This window comes from Anser cygnoides, chromosome 6 (assembly GCF_040182565.1).
Source record: "Anser cygnoides isolate HZ-2024a breed goose chromosome 6, Taihu_goose_T2T_genome, whole genome shotgun sequence".
Classification (NCBI taxonomy): domain Eukaryota; kingdom Metazoa; phylum Chordata; class Aves; order Anseriformes; family Anatidae; genus Anser; species Anser cygnoides.
In genome coordinates this window covers 11,509,017-11,526,372 of record NC_089878.1, presented here as the reverse complement: position 1 = coordinate 11,526,372, position 17,356 = coordinate 11,509,017, and the positions used below count along the sequence as shown (strand labels likewise).

The 17,356-nt window shown below is 40.3% G+C and overlaps 1 protein-coding gene across 10 annotated transcripts in view; it reads left to right on the top strand.

The window, feature by feature from the left end:
- The window catches only part of AGAP1 (ArfGAP with GTPase domain, ankyrin repeat and PH domain 1), a 376,948-nt gene that overhangs the window by 296,232 nt on the left and 63,360 nt on the right, over positions 1 to 17,356 (top strand). The window lies entirely within an intron of this gene.

Below are 17,356 nucleotides of genomic sequence, written 5' to 3'. Positions count from 1 at the left end.
AGGTGTTCTGTGCTTTGGTCCTGCTTGTAGGAAGACATTGAATATACAAGAAACTTACTTTACAGTGAGTGAAGAGGACAAGATTTGTTCCAGTCCTCCTTCTGGAGTGAAGGAGGTCGCAGAGACTCTGCGAGGTACAGAGGAGTTTCGTCTTTTCAAGGGCAGCTGCCCTGTTGAGCTTCTGGGAGTTGTTGCTTCCTAGCTCGTACGGTCCTTGCCATGTACACCATTTTTTAGAGCACCATAGTTCTGTCCTAACACATCAACCAGTGCAGGACATTGAAACCTGAGTTCTTGATTGACAAATCCAAAATGAACATTTGCTACCTGTGTGGGGGGAGGAGATCAAGATTATTATCTCCAAATAAAAGGTACTGTCAAATGCTGTAGAGCCTCCTTAATGGCAATCCAAGTAAGAATCCCAACTGCTTTTGCAAGAGGACAGAAGGAATGGACTAGGTTGAAATAAGCACTGTGCAAAGGATGAGAGATTTTCAAGGAAAAATTTCAATCCCTGTTTGTATCTCAGCTGTATGTCTCTGGGGGTAGGTTTCCTTATTTCCCTTCCTGGTTCTGGGTGAGCAAGCAGTCCGTAACTTGTACATACGTGCACATATGCACAATAAAAGGAAGAATCTGCTAGTCCATCAACCTTTATTATATTTGATTGCACAGTATTCTGACAGTAATCTTGTACTATTATGTGTCATGTTTTTTCTGTGCTATCAATTACTATGACTACCTGCATGTTAACTCCATGCAGAAGGTGGAGAGCCTCTGCTTTCTTTTAAAGGACTGATTGATGGTTTAGAAGAATACAATGGGGTTGTGTTAATACCTTATGATGCCTGGGAGGTGCAGAGTACAAAACAATGTTGTTAGTCCCACTCCACCTGGTCAATAAGGCATGTGCCTAAAGTTGAGATTGTATAATACAAGCCAAGTCTAATTATTCTGCCCTGAACAAACACAGCGCAGTTCTCTATTCATGTGTGTGTATATATATATTATATATATGCACAAATTTTAGGCTTTTAAATGGCTTATTCTGTATAACCACGATCAATAGTAAGATAATTTATGTGGGAGGAAAAGTTATTTTAAAAAGGAAAAGTTATTATAAAAGTAATTATGTGAATAATCTGAAAATGTTTAGGAAATGCTTCTTTTTTTAAATGCAAAAACCATATGGTTTCTCCACTCAAAAGAACGCTTGTATCTTAAATAATATGATATATATACTTATATATATACTTACTATATATTTATTTATACATATACTATATATATGACCATCTGCAGTGCTTATTTATTTATTTATGTATTTATTTGTATTACATCTGCACAAACGCATTAGTTGTGCTCAGGAGTATTGCAGAGTTGGCTTAGAAGCTTTCTAATCAATTGTCATTTAATTTTTAAGGGATCTTGTAGCAGTGGGAATGGTTTAGAAAAACAGAATAAAATGAATATTATGCTTATAGCTGAGAAGAAGAAAGGGATGCTGAAGAATCTATGTATTATTTAACCTCATACCGATCCTGAGCAAAATCATGGGAAGGCCAATAAGTGATATAATCGGAAAATAATTTCCAGTGAGGGATTAAGTAACAAACAGAGTTATCTAAATCTCTTACGTGAGATTGTGAAGTGATAACAAGCTGAGCAGTTTTTAGTGCTGTGTTATCACAAATATCTTGGAAGAACAAATACTCTGAGTTAGCCCTGCATGACAGTATGTACATAAAAAACAACTTTGAAAAAGTTGTATAAACACTAGAAAACTAATCAATATAACTTAAATTGAAAGTGTTGAAATGGTTAACCATTCACAAGAAGGACTTGTAGAGGTATGCATCTCCCAGACACAAGGAAGAGTTGACCTGGGCTTTGTTTTCAGCCAAATGCTGCTTGGTGTTAGGGGTGATTTTGCTCCTCTTCCAGTTATGTTAGTCATTTCCATACTCCATCCTCTTTTCTCTTGTCAGCGAGCCTGCAGCCTGTAATGTTTTATCTCTCTGGGGATCTTTTAGGCCTTTTGGAGAAAATTCTTGCTGCTTCTCCTGCTTTGTCAGGTGCCCTTCTCCTCTTGGCTGTGTTCTCTGAACAATCTCACGTGGGCTCCTACAAACTGAGCCTTTGTCATTCTGTAGCTGACTCGGAGGCGTTCATCTGCATGCGGCTTTGTATTCTCCATCCAAACAGGACACTGGGCACACATGCCCTCATAAAGCTAACCTTAAGGTCCTCATTGACCTTCCATGTCACTGTGACTGGGGAAAAGTGCCATTTTTAGGTCTTGCAGTACGTGCTCTGGGCTTCATCTCCATGTGTCAGTTGTGTTGTGAGCGTGGTGCCTTACCTCCGGTGTTGTCGCCTGTCTTGGTCGTTCAGCTAAGACAAGTTCACACTTTCACAACCCCGTATCTCAATTGCTGCAGCCCTGATGAATGTAGTACGTACCCACCCAGACACTGCTACAAGGACTGCTCCCTCGGCCTGTCACCATTCCCGTGGCATCCTTCCCAGCAGCTTCCTCTGCTATGTCGCAACAGAAGATGAGCCGCTGCTTTTTGCTCTGAAGACCCTTCGCAGCATCCACCCTGATTCACCTTCATCATGTTGGTGTCTGCCTCATGTGAACCTCAGCATCTGTTTGTTAAAATTTTATTCTCTTTCATGGGTTGAGTGCAGATGATCCAAATAGGTTACTGTAGGGTTGCTGCAGCCTACAAATATGTGCGAAATTGCAATGTGCTGTACTACATCAAGGCCTGCGTAAGCAAGTACAAGAGAACTGAGTGAAAACTCCACTTGTCTTTGTAAGCTGTAATCTAAATAGGCACTTAAGGTATTGTGTAACCTTTAAATATGATGGGACTGCTTGACCTTCGGCATTCATACAAAAGCTGTTTTTTATTGTGGTTTAGGTGGATTGTAATGTGCTGGTTATTTTACATTTAACTTTTTTAACAGCAAAATGAGAGGAGGAAGTAAGTTATCTTAACTAGTGCTACTGTATGTGAAACTGCTCTTAAATCAAGTGGGATTGTGTTGGAATTAATCATTTAAAAGGTGTGAGCTGTAGCAAAGTACACGCTACTCCAACTGTGTTGCATGAATATAAAAATCTTTGTCAATATTTTCAGTTTGCAATATTTCAGTTCTCCATCTGCATCTCTTCTTTTTCTTCCCGTAAGTTGTTTTTCCTTATTGAAGTGGATATCGTTTGTTTGTTTGTTTGTTTGTTTTTTAATGAAAAGTTGAAACTTTTGGTTGCAAAGTTGCAAAATAATGCAAGAGAAGGCAAACTCCAGGAGGCTCAGCACTCGGAGGGATTTGCTGCTCTTGAAAGACTGGCCTGATGAAATACATTTGACTTCTGCAGGAAGTAGGATGTTACCGACACAACCAATGAGATAACGCTACTGTTGATGGACTGCTGATAAATACAATGCTTCATTTGTTTCTCAAGAAGGGGGGGAAACCCTGTCTCATACTGACTCAAAAGAAGTCACCTCCCTCTCCCATCTGAGGGGAAAATGGGATTCGTGGTACACGGCAGGCGATGTGGTATTCCACCACAACATAACAAACAGTCTTGACAGCTCTGTATGATGCTGCAATTCGGATTTTGCCATCAAGGAAATCTATAAACTATACTGAGCTTTCTGAAATCATTAATGCCTTAGTTGTATTGATGATTTCATTTCTGTGTTACAGGAGCATGGCCTATCTGCTTAGCTGCAAGCTGTGGCTTAGCGTTTTTATGATGTTCTTTCTTGCCATGCGCTCCCTCCCCCACCAAAAAAAAATCCATTGCGTAAATTGATTTGGGGATCAGCCTTGATAAAATACCAGCATTCAGCCCCTCGCGACAGCGTGGCTGTATTGTTAGCTGTTCTTGATTATTTGGATGCTCCGGCAGAAGCTGCCACATCAGAGTTGGAGGTGTGCAGAGATTAACTGGTGTCTGTCCAACCATTTGTCATACAAATAACAGTGCCAGTAGAGTGAAATACTATAAATCACTTTTTTCCAGGATTGAAATCTTTTATCAGTTGTGTCAGTTTCATTATTCAATAAGCGATTAGTAACAGCCATTGTCATTTACCCATTTAGTAGTTAACAACTCAGATCTCCAGCTAGTAAGGGAGCGTGTGACACAAGCATCTGATGTAAATGCGGGATTTAATATTTATCTTTTCAGGCAAAATGCAGTTGTTACTCAGTGCTTTGCTGAGGGATGAAAGGCAGTGGGACTTAGACATGAGTCTCTTAATTTGAGCCTCCTGGTTTTGCTTTATCGCACAGTCATGTGTTTGTGTATGCCCTGACAAAATGTGCAGTATTTAAAATATACAAATACACAATTGCATCTTTGTTTTTCTAACTTTTTAACTCCAACTTACAGCATCTCCCCAGGGAATTTCTGCAACTGCATTTTTTTGGAAAAAAAAAAAAAAAAGTCAAATTACAGAAATTCTAACTTTCACATAAGAGCATCTGCATAGGGTCAGAATTTAACCTTGATCTTGCTGGATTTGTTCAAAACGGTATCTGGACAATTGTTGGGTAATACCACATCAAGGGTGTCTTCAAATTTTTTTTTTTTTTTGTATTTTTTCATTGGTTAAGTTCAAACAAACAACTATCAGTAAATCTGAGGGGCCCCAATCTAATACAAGTATAGATAGCTTCGTGCACTTGAAACCCTTGAAATCCAGATGCAACGTATGGAGAAGACACAACATGATGAATCTTCCATAGGGAAAAAAAAATTCTATTTCCATAGTAAGTTTAAAACGGACAGGTCTGAATAGTTTCCTTCTCCCTAGGAAGAGTCCTGGGTTAAGACTACCTGCCCACAGAGACCTTCGTGCTCTGTTGCAGGTCATTGTGGCAACCACTGGTTGAACAATGGCTTCTGCAAGTTAGCCAGTCCACAAACAGAAGGTTCTTGGTCCCATTGCCCAGTTTGAGCCAGGAGTTGTGGTTGTGGTACCAGACGTGAAATGCTACCTGGATTATCCCAATGAACCCTCTGTGCCCCAGGTTGTCCTCGCGGTGTAAGACCCAGAGCTGTGGGTCTGTTTTCTAAGAGGTCAGGTGAAGGGGGGCAAACTGGAAGCCGTCTTCCAACTGTGTCGGTGCAGAAGCTCAGTCAAAAGGGGAGGTGGTGACCTTCCTGTTTTAGCACGAGCTATTTAGCACGAGCAGGTTTATAGAGAAATAGTCATTACAGATGGCTTGGTAGTTTGTAGGAAAAACCTTGACACAATAAATCTCTCCAACTTGAATATATCTGGTGAGGAATCCCTATACTAACATGGAAAGTTGCACCAAAAACAAAGTAACGTGCTTAACAATTGAACACCTAATACCGAGAAATTGTCTAATGCTTATTTTTACAAAGGATGAAAATTAAAGAGTGCGTGTCCATATAGCTCCAGCAGAAAGCATTGCTGCATCTGGTCACATATAGATGTCATTCCCCAAGAACAAACACGAGTTCAGTGCGTGCCTGCTCCTCCTCTGCCCTTCAGATGTGCTCACCGTGCTGGAGGGCAAACTGCTGCCAGCCTGGATGATGGGGTGGATTTCACAAAAGACTGAAACTCTTCGAATAAGCCCATTTCTAAGTTGCTTCATGGATAGACTTTTCCAAGGTGTTCCTTTGCACTACTTGGACTTGCTGGTGGTGTTGAGCAAGTTATAGATCCTCTTGCCTCTGTTTTACATCAGCTATATACATAGGCTATATCTAATGATCCTTGGGAACTGATAAGGCCAACAATTGCTTTTTCGGAAGAGTAGGCTGTCTGTGACATCTTAATGCAGCCATGACTTTTACTCAGGTTTTTATTTGCATAGTGTGAGTTTACATTTCATAATAGTGCAGATAATATGGATTAAATGTGATGAAAAAATGTGCCAACGGTAGGAATGGAAATTGTGATTTCTATTCAATTTTCTAATTGCTTTACATTTCAGAATATGTAAAAGGTGAAACTCACAAAATTACTCTAATGCCTAATCTATCTTTATCTTAAAGACTTCTATAGACAACTTAGATACCTCCTTTGATAGCAACGAGTGTGGTGGGAAGTCTCCCTTATCGTCTTATGAAATGCTGAACAAAATAAATTTTTCTTTGGAAAAATCTAACCTCTTATCGTCTGTATCTAACAAAAAAAATCAAGAAAATGAGAACTGTGACAATTATGTAAATATTGATGTTACTGCCTGCCTGCATCCTGCCTTAGCTTTGTTATGTTTCTTACAAGGTGCCTTGACAGAAGTTGCTGTGAAGCACATTGATCAGTGCACAGAGACCTTCCTATCCAACTTGGTACATAAATATATATATATATATATTTTTTATCTTCGAACACGTTATGATTTTTCTACCACGTGAGAAAACAAACGTGCTCTTTTGGGCTTTAATTCAGCCACTCACAGTAGTTCCGCCTAATTTAGGGCATTTTGGTTTTAGCTTGCAGTATTTCCACTGTGACACCTTATACACATTGGAAAAGAAATTTTGTGGGAAAGCAATGGCCAAATACTTTGGAAATTCAGGATTCCTGCGCTGGGAACCATTTTTAAAGTAAGCACTGAAAATATAACTCCACTGAGCAGAAACAGCTCTTTCTGTTGTTTTGTAACAATTACTGCTGACAGTAATTGCTTGCACTATCAACAAAACGTGGCTGCTTTTTGTTCGGAGAGGGAGAAGGGTACAGAGCAGTGCATCTCTGGTTAATGGATTTAAATGCTGCTTGTTTATCAGCCTATAACGGGCAAGATTGTCATCTCCCTATCCATAGATGAAACTGATGGTCCGAAACAAGAATAAATCCATCATGCCATAAAACTAGTGGTTCTCTGTGGGGCAGGCAAGGAAGCGTTTTCTCTTTCCACTGAGCAATGCTTTGTCTAAACAGCAGAAAGGAGGTAGGCTGATTGCGAATAACACGTGGCCCCCATATGTCCCACACTTGCTCCTCTAATCTTTTCTTTTGTGTCCCAGATGCTTCCCTCGCACGGCGTTTCCTCTTCAGCCCTCTGCTTTTTGCTGGTCTTCTTAGAAATGCATTGCTTTGGTTTTAACGGCGATGCACTGTACGTTGTATAGTGGGAGCGTTGCCAGCAAGGACCAAACCCAAGAGGGTTTCATGTGCAATTTGTGCGCTTTTACAGGGTTTGTCACAGGTGTTACTCAGCCAGGTGCAGCAGTGTGATCAGGTCGCAGTCAGCTTTCCCTCGTGCCCCTGCTGAGCCTGGAGGTGCATCGGGCTGCAGGGTAGGGCTGAGAAGGGCGAGTTCCTCGGTGGTGTCTGGTTCAGAGAGCAGCGTCCCAGGTGGTGCTGCCCTCACTTGAGCTCCCCCTGTACTAATTACAAGAACGGGGCTGATCTAGAAATCAAGATGTTGTCTAGCTAATTGGATAGGTATTCAAATATCTTTGAAATTCCGGAGGGGCCAGTGTCTTGTATCAAATCTAATGGGGGGGGGGGGGGGGGGGGTGAGAAAGCACCGCAAAATAAGTGTAATAGTAGTAGTTCATATTTAGCATTTAATGTTAAAATATAGTAACCCAAACAGCTTTTTCATAAGTACTTTTACTAAACCAAAAAATAAACCAACATGCACTGTACACTTGCTTAGCTTCTAGATGGTTGTGATAAATACTTGGCTCTAGACTATTTTTTTCATATTTCCAATTGTACAAGACATGACATAAACAATGAAACAGTGTCAGAAGGCCCACTTGCATACTCTTCCACCTATTTAGAGTAGATTAATATGGACAATAAATATTAAAATAGAAAAAAATATAATTTTTATTAGGCACATTTTGGGTTTTTACATTTGAATTACTAGAATGGAGTCAGCTGGGGTTTACAGAAAACTGTCTTGTATCATTAAAAATGAAAAAAAATCATTGATTTTTATAAATAGCATTTTGTCAGGGTAATATTTTTGCATGCTGTTAGGCTTTTTTTTTTCCTCTGCAGTTTTTTTCTTAGTACAGATGTGTGCAAAAAAAAAAAAAAGAGGCAGTTTGACAAACTGATTATCTAATTCTGTAATAACTCAGCTAGCCTTGTGAAGTCAACCCAATTGGAGAAACTAACCTTAGAAATTGGTCGATCAAATGCTACAAGCAAAGTACTTGTTTTCCAGTATTGAAGCTGGTGGTCTAGTGATCACAGCCAAGCAATTATGGCCCTGTTAGATAGCATGAGTAGTAGTCATTAAATAATTATACCTTTGATTAGCTGCTTTAACTGTTCGTTGCCTTTGAAATATGATAGTATAATTTAAAGCTTTTATTAAAAGATAATTTTTCTAGGTGGTTGAAAAGGATTTTGTGTGTGTGTATAAAAGACCCATAATTTTCTGCTCAGATAATGAAAAACTGAGAAAAATGTTTCCAATTAACATTTACGTTTGTCGATTTGAATCTAGTATATTTATAGTGTATTTGAAATGCACTGAATAGTTTAGTTAGTCCTGTACCTGCTGCAAAAGTTTCTGTGCAGAAATGTGATGGGGAAAAAAAAGGAATTAAAAACATTTTTTAGAAATGTTTAATTAAACTAACTCCTAACTTTCTTCCCTGTCACGAGTAGAAGTATGAATGTGTTTTCATTTTTTGTCTTCATTCGAAATGTTCCAAGCTGAATCTAAGCCAAATGTAATTAAGTATTAATGTGAATGGAAGTATTACTTTTAGAGTGTTTTGTGGGCTTAAAACAGAGCACTGGAAAGGATTTTAGTTGGGGAGGAGAGATTTTTTTGTATCAGGCATAAGGTTTTTACTTGTGTTTGGGTTGGGTAACTTTACATAACTTGGCATTTTTAGTAATTTGCTTTGCTCAGAAAAACAAGCTGATGGGTATCCTGGCGTTCAAAAAGAACCCATTTGATATATTAAGGGCTATTACTGTCAGGCTTTGGCTTCTATTTTTATTGAATAACCATCAGTGGTTATATTTTTTGTATTTCGGCTCCATTTTTTTGGTATGTTGGGATGCATGCCCTGTTAACATCAGCATACAGAATGAATGTAAGGTTTGGAAACCTTAGAGTTGCACTGAAGTGTTTAAAGATATTTTACTTTGGAAATCTGATTTAATAGATCTGCTATATGCAAATATGACCATTTGTTAGGAATTACACAAAAGTAGTGTATATATTTCTGAGATCCTTGCACTTGGCATTTTATTCTAAAATTTAGTGTTGGTCAGATCTAGAAACATTATGTATAGATATAATTTGACTTTCTAAATAACATCATATATTATATATGCCCTTTTTGTAACCCTTTTTGAGGAATTTTCATCATTGCTGCTTCCATATAGGGTAAAAGAGACTGTCTCAGGCCCCTTCGCAGCTGAAGGAACAAGTTTAAGTGGTGTAAGAATCTCCTAGGCTGCATCTCAATGAAATAATTTCAACCCTCTTATGAAGGAGTATGATCTTGTTAAGCAAATCGCTGTTCTGCTGACCAACAAAAAAGGAAAATCCCCAATCTGCAGTTTCACAGCTCCTGATGAAACCACTCGTGATGAAGAGTGAGCTGAAAAAGAGGGTGAGGGCGACTGAAACGTAGAAACCTTTCCCCAGTGTGGTGGCAACTTCACATAGATTGTCCTGGAGTTTATCCTTAAACACTCCTCTTGCATTCAAGGTTGCCTCTTACCCAGATCTTACATATCCCTATTTTTCTAGATAGATGTTACACAGGTATTGTATGTTTTAAAAAAAATCACCTGGTATATGCTATGGCAGAAGGTTTTTCCTCATGTATCTTCTCAGTCTTTATTGTTACACAACAAAAACAAACAAATGTCCTTACGTGAATGAACAGTGTTATTATTTTGAGCTTACGATGATGAGATATTCTGAGAAATGAGTGGCATGCTGACTCCATCCCCAGCCCCCTTCCTCCAGTGTAGGTGAAAAGATCCTATTATTTCTGATAATTGATGCTGAGGGCTGTGGCGTGCCTCATTTAATCAGCACTGTTCAGCACACTCCAGGGATGTAATTCATGCACACTTTAACATCCAACATGGCTGACAAAGCTTGGACACACAACCTAACGGCTACATCATTTTTTAATCAGCTATCTGAGGACTATTTATCTAATCAACAAAGAACTCTGTCACACGGAGACCAGAGGTGACATTAGCAAGTCTGTAGTTTCTCAGTACAGCAGTGGAGGAGGATTTTTAGGGTGAGACTCTAGATATTGAGACTCCCCTAAGAAAGAAAGCATATTTCTACTTATCATGTGTAAATAGTTTGGTTTAAGAAACATGAAGAGGGTTAATGTGGTGTTTAGGTGACTAGCACCTTAACCATCCTTAGAGAACTTCACGGGTATTATTAAACAGAGGTACCATCAGACGTGCACGTGGCTTATACAGTAGATGCTTTTTAGAAATAATGGTATGTGATCATAGTGGTGGTAAACGTATTTAGTACAATACCTAACTAATCAAAATTAGACAGGAAAAGTAGATTCATTAACACAGAATAAATAGCATCCCTATTAAAGAAAGCAAACACAGAAGAAACTCTGTCTGCAAGGGGTTGGTCACAGATGTAAAGTTATTGCCTGAACAAATACGAAGATATGCGGTAATTGGGAGTCATTAAGCTTAATTGATTCCCAGTTACTCCGTATCTTAACAAAAGGCTATTCCAAAGCCTAATTTTCTTCTTCATCTGCTGACATGCCTATTCTCACTTTATGACATAAACATTTAAAACATGACCAAGCTCATTTTACATACAGCATGTATGTTCAATAAGTATAATTCATCTCACAAGGTGAAATACTCAAAATTAACAGCAAATGGAGGATTGCCTATGCCTCCAGATACAGCTGGATGTCCTCCCAGAGCTTCAGCTGAAATGACAAACTGTTGCCACCATTTTATCATCAGGGCTTGCTGCAATGGGCAGAGACCTAATGTGTAATCATCTCTCACTAGTTCTAACTATCTTCTATTTGGATTAATTTTATTGAGCTCTGTTACAATGGTGTTTGGGTGGTCAAAGACTTGTTCAGCCATTAAATAACATGTACAGCTTCCATTTCAGAGAATGTGCATTGCAGTCTGTGCCTTCTAAACTGCAAATTTAAAGATAAGGACATGGAAAACTGAAATAACAGAGTGGAATTGCATCTGGTAACGCACAGTGAGTCCCTTCAATACCTAAGGAGTCGTGACAAGGGCTTCATGACTCCTATGCTGTGTGTGCTCTGCAGGCACACGTAGCCTCTCTCTGTTTGCCAGGCTGTAGCATTTCTACACATTAAGTCGCATGTGCCCTAAGTCATGCTTGATTTAAGCAGTTAAGGCTTTCCATAGGAAACCCAGATTTTTATTGTTTTTTAAGGTCCAGGTTGTAGATCTGGGAGCTTTATGGTTCTGCAGCTGGTGAAACAGAAGGACGAATTGGTGGGAGTAATTCATTTAAAAAATAAACAGGAAAAGCTTGTTTAGAACAAAAAAAAAAAAAGTGTGAGTCTTGCTTGTGTAAACTCTAGAAGAGGTCAAAGCCTGTGTTCTGAAAAGACGAGTTTATCGAATCAAGATCAACTCCTGAAGGCATGCACCACTAGCGGTTTTAAGGTAGCTAGATGCCCAGGAGTGTTGTTTGGTGAGATACAAAACCCCTTTGCCTGCAGTTTGTCTCTAATTAATCACTTGTTCCCAATGTTCTTAGAAATTGCCCTTTCTAAGGGCTTCTCTGGTGCCCTTATGACATGAGCTGGGTGCTTCTCAACACCCTTTTGTGGCAGGGAGTTTGTCTTGCATTATTGGCAGGTGCAGCAGAGCTGGGGGAAAAATGGGTCTATGGGCTTTGGAAGTGCAGTCTGTCCCATTTCAAGGCTCTTCTGGCACAATAAAGTTGAGTTACATTTGCAGAGCAATGCATACGAGAAGTTTGCCTTGCAGCTTCCCAGTAATGGCAGTGCTTTGTTCAGCAGGGCTGTGTGACTGGTGAATCAGCGTGAGGTTTTTGAGGTGAGAATGAGGGCTATGTGCTACCCCTTTGAAATGACTTTCATATAATGTTATGTGCAGAGCAAGCAAACCTTGGCAGCTGTCGTGGGTAACGCAACCCCTGCTGACACATGGATCGCTGGTACGATAGTCCCATTTGATAGAGAGCACGTCCTTCTAAAAGTAGGTGTCAGCCCTCGTGAGTGCCAAGCAGCGGCGAGTTTCGGCATACTGCTTTGCAGAGCTGTGCTTGGTTCCCAGCTGTACACAGGGAGGATGCAGCCAGAGAAACTGCATTCTGCATTTGTTAACAGAAACTATGCAAAAGGAGCATTTTTCTATGTGTCTCAACCAAGAATTTTTTGAGCCCAGGCTTAACACTTGGCACCAGGAGGCATCCGTCCTGGCCAGGGCTTCTGCAGGCTGTGAACTCTTGAGGCAAAGAGCAGGAGACACTGGACATGTCATGTCATGTCATGGACAACACCTGAAAAGGTGTTTGAAACCTGAAAAGGGTTTCCATTTTTTTGTGTATTTGTTTTTGCTGTGGTTTTTTTTTTTTTAATCTTACAAGGGGCCATAGGTGAGGCATGAATGAACAATGGCAAGTGTTTTGTCTTACTGGACTCATAGTGTTTAGGTGGAGATGTGGCAAGGTACTTTCTGAAAGTGAGAGCTACCACATTCACTGATGAAACACAAAACTGATGTTAAAAACACCCATAAGATGCTCTTGCAACTCTTTTGAGTGAATCAGGAGGAGTGAAGGAAGGAAATGGGAGTGCTTCTGGAGAGACTGCAGGGAACGCATCCAGTCCTCCCTTCTGGATGCAGAAATGGCTGGGGATGTATCCTTCCAGAAATGCAGTTCTACCCCAACAGAACTTTGCAATTGTGCCCACCATTTGTTCACCATAAAAATTATGATGAAAATTAGGATGAAGCAAAGAGGAATACAAGCAGTTTGAACTGGTATGTCTGTTTAGGTAGCATGTGGTTCTTTTACAGTACATGGAGATGATTCAACGACTGCTGACCTCTGACTACCTGGGGAGTAGTTCCTGCTATAAAAAATAAATATCTGTATGGTCCATTGTAACACTTGACACAGTTATATAGAAGCACATCATTCTTTCCTCCTTACAAATCAATGTGGTAGGTTCTAGTCCCTCAAATGGTGTATTTGAACTAGATGTCTGAGCGTGTATGTGCCACACGAGTGACGCATCAGATCATAGATGGTAAAATTGAGAGTAGCTTCCTTGCAAGAGCTCAAGAAATCATTTTAACCCTTCATCGTAAAACCACATGTCAGGCTCCGAGAGTCAACGCTTTCATGGTTTGTTGCTTTGTGATTTCTTCCCATGGTAACTACTGGGAGGAACTGCCGGATGATGGCTTGCACTGAGTCGAACATTGCAACAGTTAAGGCGTTGTTTTGCAGGTTTGTTAAAAGCAGAGCTCAGAGCCATTGGGTGACAGATAATGACTTATTGTGCTAGTCCAGATTGAGAGTTTGGAATCACAAATTAATTTGCCTGGCAAAGGTAAGAGTTTAATCTCAGTAATCTAAATTCTGGAGTTAATGAGCTTGGTAAAGATCAGAAACTGTGCTTCCACTCTGTGCCTACATGCTAGTTGGGATGGGGCCCTGCTTTGATTGCTGTAGGTTGTTGTTTTCCTTTCAGCATTCAAGCCAGAGATCAGGGCAAGTGTCGATGTTAATAAGATTTTCTCGAAACGTTATTAAAATACATCAGTCATTCAGATTGTGGTAGTCCTGCATACTAGGCAGAATACTAGTTGCCATTTCAGGACAAGCTAAATCAAATACTGGTATCTTTTGGGAAATAGTTATCTTCATTCCAGGTATTTGTTGTTTGAGAAAAGTGTTTGTTATTTTTAATTTAGTATCTCTAACTAGAGATGCTTCTTAGTAAGATTATTCTAAGAAAACAGACTTCCAGAAAATACTTCAACAGATCAATTCACCTTAAAGATCTTTTCTAATTAGAAAGCTTTGTTTCTGTTAAATAATGAAGTATTTTTAATAGCTTTTCATTGGAAACCAGTTCTGGCTTTCATGGTTTTCTTTATCTATGCACACACATATACATCACCAGAGCTGGCAACCAGAGCTCACACTGAGCTAACTTAAAACTGGGGAGTGAACCCAGACTGGATGGACTGAATATTCTGGCATGTAAGTCAAAGATAGATCAGGCAAACAATGACCTCCAGTGCCTGCTGAGGCCTTGTTTGCAGGTAGCAGAAATTTATAGTCAGACTGTAATTTTGAAGGCAGTCAGGGTGGGATGGCTGGGCTAGGCCCTGGTGGTCGCACGCACATCAATCACGCGGTGGAGGCTGAACTTGGCACTGTCCAACCCTGCTGCTGATCATATTCGTGAATTCTCAGAGACCGCAGAGCACCACCAGGAAGCAGACTGGAGTCTAATCGATGCTAAAGGACACACTAGGATGTATCAGGACCTCAGCTTCACTGAGAAAAAAGTCCATTTGTTTAAAAAGAAGAAAAAGGCATGACACTTAACACATTAAAATGGACTATTTCATCAATAGGTTAATAGAAAACCAGGTTGCAAGTTCACTTCCTGCTTATATGTCCGTACTTTAACATGCGATTAAAGTTTGAAAAATGAAAACAGACTGGGAAAGGGTCTTTGTATACTGGAAACGGTCTTCCTTTTCTGAGGGTGCCAAACCTCGATTTTGTCTATTTATATGTAAATTTTTTTCAGGAAAAACAAGTTTTCAGCTGGGAAATTGTGCCTTTCTAGTTGCTGGTACCTGCTGGGACTAGTTAAATATTTCTAAAACTGAAGATTTTTCATATTGAAGGATGCATACAATGAAGATATATTTAGATTTGATGAACTTTAATTTTTAAATAGATCTAACTTAATCTTCCAGATAACATTATATATTTTAATTTCAGTGATATATAGTCTAAAGGATGTCACTCAGATGAGTGACACGAGCCAGCAATGTGCGCTTGCAGCCCAGAGAGCCGATCACGTCCTGGGCTGCACCCACACGAGCGCAGGCAGCAGGGCGAGGGAGGGGATTCTCCCCTTCTGCTCTGTGAGACCCCCCCGGGGCCCCAGCACCAGCAGGACGCGGGGCTGTGGGCGCGGGGCCAGAGGCTGGAGCACCTCTCCTACAGAGCCAGGCTGAGGGAGCTGGGGGGGTCAGCATGGGGAGGAGAAGGCTCCGGGAACGCCTTGTAGCGGCCTGCCTGTGCCTGAAGGGGATACAGGAGAGCTGGGGAGGGACTCTTTATTAAGGAATGTGGTGATAGGACAAGGGGTAATGGCTTTAAACTAAAAGGGGGTAGATTTAGATCAGACTTATGGAAGAAATTCCTCATTCTGAGGGCAGTGAGGCCCTGACCCAGGCTGCCCAAGGAGCTGTGGGTGCCCCATCCCTGTCGCCCAAGGCCAGGCTGGATGGGGCCTGCTCTGCTTGAGGGCTCACTGCCCGTGACAGGGGTGTCACTGGGTGGGCTTTGAGGTCCCCTCCAGCCCAAACTGTTCTGTGATTGTAAGGTACCCAGTCGTCCATTTTCCCTTTCAGCATAGAGCACTAAAGCCTGCGGATTACTTTATTACAACAGGACGTCTAGCTTAACAGTCTAGGGTGCTGAGGCATTTCTCTTCAGCTGCAGTAATAACTTTTTTATAGCTGTTTTACTGTCTGTGCGGTTTGAAGTTCTTTCTCGGTGTGTACATGAGGATAGCTTTACACAGGCAACTTTGAGATAGGGGCTGGAGAGAGAAACGTTCTCCTTTCAGTGCCTGAACACATCACCTCCTGCAAACACAAGCTCTGTGCTGCTTTATGACAGGTATCCATGTGCAGCAAACAAGTGCTTGTTCCAGCCTTAGATCTTCAGCCAAAAATCAAGCTTTTTGTTAAGCATTTGAATGACTTTGTGTCACTGTTCCTTTTCTGTGGAAGCAGCTGTTCAGTCTGAGTTCCATGGGACATTAAAAAAAGTTCTCTGTTAAATTTAGAAAGAAAAATTCTTAAATGTTTTATCACCGTACTCATTATGTTGTGTGATGTTCACGTTATCCTAAAGGATGAGGAGCGTCTGTGCTTAGGGGGTCTTAATCCAAATTCATCACAAGTTTCTTCATAATAAGCTGAATCAGAGTGGTAGAATGTTCGGTTTTAAAGTGTCATAGAAATTAATCATAATTAATAACACTCTAACCAATACAGTCCTTTTCAGAAGTCTCACACCTGAGCTCAAGCTTTCCACTGTCTGTGGGCACTAGGTCTGTGTGACCTGCTGAGAAAAGTCATAGAAGGAGGTCTTGGTGCTCTTCCATTTCTCACTGACCACAGTGATCTCATCCCTGATCCTGTACAACACATTTTACAAAATTATTACAGGCTAGGCAGTGTTGCATTATTATTTCTTGAGTGGGTGACCTGATGAGGTGGTTGAAAAGCTTGTAGAGATACCACTTCCAGTAGATACGCCATTCCCTCCTTGTCCATGGGTAGAGGAGAGGGGACGTTTCTGTTATTTCAGTGTAAGTCACTGTTAGAGGCCAGCGGTACCGTGGTGTGCTTGGATGTTTCATACAGTTCCTGTCTGATGAAACTGAGTCTAAGCATGTTGTTGATTGAATGCGCTTCTCATGCTGTGAATTCACTTTCAAGGCGAAACATGTAGATTTTAAAGAACATAAAAATTTAGTCTCTCTTAATGAGCACAGGAATTGAGTGCTTTTGAGCAATATTTCCTGCTAATTGTAAAAACAGCAGCTGGGATCTCAGAAAATCTAAAAAATTGTGGATTCTCATAAAGCGATGGTGGTGTTTGTAATATAAAAAATATATATATATACATTTGTAATTTCCAGTTAAAACTTCTGTTTTGCAGTGATTTGCTAGGGGCAGGGGGGGAGCACAAACATAATTTACACAGCATCAATGTCTACTTGACAGTCTTCAAAATAATTAAGTAATGCCTGTAAGCTCAATCCTGCAAATAACATTCGTTCTTGTTTTGATGATTTAAGCCCATTACATCATCACCTCAACTTTTAAAGGTGTTATAACTACAGGCATCAAGTGATTAATATAGGCTTTTGGAGGAAAAGAACTCGTCTAGCTGAGTTTTGGTATTAAATAGCATTTTACAGTAGTTGTTTTGACTAGTCTGCTATCCTCTGTACAAATATGTTGTGCATTTTTAGTTCTACTGGTCTGGTTTTGTCTGTTCTAATAGCAGATCCATCTGGTCTTGCCAAACCTTGTCATGTTTCAGAGTTTTAAGAAACATTTCC